This window comes from Mastomys coucha, unplaced genomic scaffold (genome assembly GCF_008632895.1).
Source record: "Mastomys coucha isolate ucsf_1 unplaced genomic scaffold, UCSF_Mcou_1 pScaffold21, whole genome shotgun sequence".
Taxonomy (NCBI): domain Eukaryota; kingdom Metazoa; phylum Chordata; class Mammalia; order Rodentia; family Muridae; genus Mastomys; species Mastomys coucha.
Window position 1 is genome coordinate 3,049,428 of NW_022196904.1, and position 4,410 is coordinate 3,053,837.

Consider the following 4,410-nt stretch of genomic DNA (forward strand, 5'->3'; position numbering starts at 1 on the left):
GATTAAAGGCAAACGCCACCACTATTATTTCCTGTCTTTTAAGACTTTAATTGGGCTGGGCGGTGGTGTCGAACGCCTTTAATCCCAGCACTTGGGAGGCAGAGGCAGGAGGATTCTGAGTTCGATGCCAGCCTGGTCTACAGAGTGAGTTCCAGGACAGCCAGAGCTATACAGAGAAACTCTGTCTCGAAAAACAAAAAAACAAAATAAACCTTAATTGGCAGAGAAAATGGACCCATATTAAACAGTGGATATGGAGAATCAGGAGTTGAGAGCCATTTTTTGACTATATAGTGAGTTTCAAGCCAATCTGGAATACATGAAAATTTGTCTCAAAAGCAAGAAAAAAAAAAAAAAAAAAAAGGATGGCTCAGCAGTTAAGAACAGGGCTCCTCTTGCAAAAGACCCAAGTTCAGTTTCCAGGATCGACAGGACAATTCACAACTTACGGAGGATCTACGCCCTCTTCTGGTCTTTTCTGGTACTGTATAATATGGCATACTTAAATTCGTGAAAGCAAATCACACACATAAAATAAAAACATCTTAAAAAAAAATAAAGTAAGGTTCAAGGCTATATACCGGTTCTATGCACTGCTTTATCCTTGGCAACCACACTAATTTGGCTCCTAATAAGTTACAATTCAGACCAGAGGAACAAGGATCCTCATTAGAGCGGGCAGTGACCCTGCTTGCCTCAAGAGTCATATTTCGGATTTCCTATTTAATTTGGAGGAGGGGAAAAAGAACCTGAGTGCTCCATATTGTTGCTCTCTGTTCACTTACTATTTTTTTTTAGATCTATTTATTTTATATATACAAGTACACTATAGCTGTCTTCAGACACACCAGAAGAGGGCGTCAGATCCCATTACAGATGGAGCCACCATGTGGTTGCTGGGAATTGAACTCAGGACCTCTGGAGGAATAGCCAGTGTTCTTAACCGCTGAGCCATCTCTCTAGTCCCTGTTCACTTACTATAAAGCAGGCAGCCAGACAGAACGTGAGGGTTTGCATTTATATATATTGTTGCACAAAAGCTCCCCACTTGTTCTTTACCCTCCCACCCCAATCCCCACACCTCGCCAGATTCCAATCCCCTCACACCCCAACCCCCACACCTCGCCGGTGCTCTTAGGAAGGTCATGAGAATCCTTGGGGGAATCAGCCTTTTTAGTTGACCTTGGAACCCTGGCTTCGAGGGGAAAGCAGGTTAAATGCAGGGCGTACCTCCTCACATCTGCCGCAAGGTGGCAGTCTCGTGATTTCCGTCTCCACAACGCCACAAAATGCAAAACTACAACTCCCACAATCCTTCGCGCCCTGCCTTTCTTCTCCTCCTCCCTCTTAACAAAATGCTAACACCCTAAGAATATCTGCAAAGCATTTTCAGTCTCCCAAACCATTTCTTGGTTCAGACGTTTCTGCTAACAAACTCCGTTTTATTAACAAACGCACCTCCCATTGCGCTTCCTTGACACTACAATACCCAGAAGTCGCTGCACCATTTCAAGCCTACAATTTGTGTCGCCTTGGAGACAGAGAAACGCTAGACCGCCTGCGGGTGTTAGGGTTAGGGGGAGAAAGACTGCGGAGAAAGACTGGGAGAAAGACTGTGGGAGAAAGGAGGATTCCGACTGGTGGCGAGGCCTATTTGTTTGCTTCCTTTTTCTTTTTCTTCTTTCTTTCTTCACTTCTTCATTTTAATTTTTTAATGTTACTATACAAGTTCTAAGGTTTTTTAAAAAAAGATTTATTTATTGTATTATGTATATGAGTAAACACTGTAGCTGTACAGATGGTTGTGAGCCTTCATCTGGTTGTTGGGAATTGGATTTAGGACTTCTTGCTCCGGTCAACCCCACTCCCTCAGTCCCTGCTCGCTCTTGCCCAAAGATTTATTTATTATTATAAATAAGTACACTGTAGCTGTCTTCAGACACACCAAAAGAGGGCAACAGATCTCATTACAGGTGGTTGTGAGCCACCATGTGGTTGCTTGGATTTGGACCTTTGGAAGAGCAGTCAGTGCACTTACCTGCTGAGCCATCTCTCAGCCCAAGTTCTAAGTTTCTTTATAGCCTTTCTCATGCAATTTTTTTTTCATGTTTTTACTCTTTACTCCCTGGCTGGTCCTTTCCCCAAACCCCTTCCCCAGCCTTGAATCCTTCCATCCCCAGGAGACAAAAGCACACATTTCAGGGTGGCATAAGTGTATTGAGGCAAATCCTCTCCTCATTTCTTCTGGGTCAAACGGACAGTTGTATGACGGGAGAGGCTAGTCTGAGCATGCAAGGTGTGTTAGGCATGTTCTTGAGGTCCCAAGAGGTCTCCTGGGTGCTAAGTTTCAAGCCCCTGACGAAAGTGCCTACTTAAGATATTAAAGGGGACCTGGCCACCAGGTTCTCCCAGCTTTTCTCTGTCTGGACCTGTTACAGGGCCCTCCTGGCAGGCATACTCCGCCCTCTACCCTAAACTTCTCCAACCCAGTGGTAGGGCTACCCTTCCCCCAGCTGTCCTTCCCTACGCAATCCAATCATTTTGGTTACCTGGTCCTTTCATTTACTCTCTTTAGCCTCCTGGCCTCTTGGTCTAGCCTTCCTCTCTCCCCTTCTCCTTCTCCTCATATGGCTTGGGGTCATGTTCACTTTGGACTCTCAGACATCCCTGCCACTGACTATGTCTCCCTTTTATCTACGATAAACCTTCTCATCTACCACGGTCACGTTCTTTCCTTTTTATTTTATTTTTTTCATTCACTGGGAAGTGAATGCAACCTTTAGTGTCCCCCTTTCTAGTCTCCAAGAAAAGGAATGCCCTGCCTCCTTTGTTGGTAACATCATAGTTTCTCCTGGATAGATGGAGACTTTGAAAGGCTTGTTGAGAATCTGAGCTGTACTTCTTTGGAGCTCACATCCTGTACCCCTATTCTTCGGTTGGGGCCCTTTCACTCTCTTTGTTTCCCCTTTAGAGAAATGATGTGTAGAACATAACCTTCGTGCTCCCCTCCCACTTCCTATTTCTGGGGCCTCAGGTAAGGACCACTGTGCTTGGAACCTCACTTTTCCCATCGGTGAAATGAAATTGCTGTGTTTGCTCAGTAGTGCTGTTGGGAGAGGTATAGGATTTTAAGAACGGTGTCTCTCATGCAATGACCATTCAGTTGTCACAGTTGACACTCATCATTATCTTGACTGAAGATCTAAATAAGTCACTTCCCTTTCTCTAGGCACTTGTGTTTATCTGCATGTTGCTTGTACTGAATTGTGTGGTTGACAGCATTTCACTTGTGCACACACTGTTCTTGCTAAGGGATGCCATAACAGGGTCTGGTGTCATCTACCCTTATCTTGGTGATTGCTGTGCAACCCGAGTCATTCCTTGTCCTTCAATGAGCTTAGAGTTTCCTCAAGTATTACCCCCCCCCCTTTCTCTTTGGTGAGATGTAAAGTGGCTCTGGAAGTGGCTTGAATGGAGTTATAATTTGATAAGGTAGGACCAGAAATCATTAGGATTGCTCAAGAGGTTTAGGTCTTTCCCCTTTAAGTAGGATTTCTACTGAGATCCCAGAAATTTTCAGATTTATAGCTTGGGAGGGAGTAAGGCCTTAATAAGCAGTGTTGAATTGTGCTGTGGAGTCTTCAGACTCCAAGGTGGGACGCTCACGTGAGAAGTCACGTGCCCATCATTTCCCCATGGCTTTCTAAACAGCCACAGAAGAAAATCTGTCCTTCCCTTTCAGGGTCACAAGGTCTCCAGACAGGCGACAACTAGGGGGGAAACGCCCTTCTGGGCGTGGACATCCATAGTTCCTTGCCAAAGCCTGAGGTTGGCGGCACAAGCTCGCGGTTGCGCACAGCGTAAGGCGCGTGGAAGCCCATTGAGCCCGAGGTGTGGGACGCTAGGAGAACCACCCCGGAATGGAGGCAGCTGAACAGACGCTAACTGGAACTTGGGGAACCCCTTAGAAGGGCGCTTAGCGTAGGAGCGCGCAGACGCGTCCGCAACATAGCCCGCCTCTCTGCGCGCTATGCAAATTAGTCGAGGGCGTGGCTTCGCGCTGTCTCTGGGGCTCTGCGTCTGGTTGCGCGTCAGGGGGCGTGGCTCCGCGCTTCGGGGGAAGCCCTGGGGGCGGGGCTGCACTGGCCGACGTCCTGCTCGAGGGGCGGGGGGACCCGGGAGGGGCCCTGAAGGGATCCCTGCAGGTCTGGGAGGCGAGTGCGCAGGCGCGGGGGCTCAGTCCCTAGCAGTTTTGTGGTAGCTGTGAGAAGGAAGACGCAGAAGAGAAACAGGTGAGGGGTCTGGTGAGCGCGAGCCTTCAGTGGATATGATGGGTGGCATGCGTGCGTGTGCGAGTGAGTGTGTGTGTGTGTGTGTGCGTGTGTGTGTGTGAAAGAGAGAGAGAGAGAG

General features: G+C 47.6%; 1 protein-coding gene across 1 annotated transcript in view; it reads left to right on the forward strand.

Annotated features, from left to right (window-relative positions):
- The first annotated feature begins 3,921 nt into the window (after positions 1-3,921).
- Znf667 (zinc finger protein 667) overlaps positions 3,922-4,410 on the forward strand; it is a 23,062-nt gene continuing 22,573 nt past the window's right edge. The window contains exon 1 of the mRNA XM_031385265.1: positions 3,922-4,292. The gene's annotated coding sequence lies outside the window, so the exon portion shown is untranslated. The remainder of the gene's footprint in view (positions 4,293-4,410) is intronic.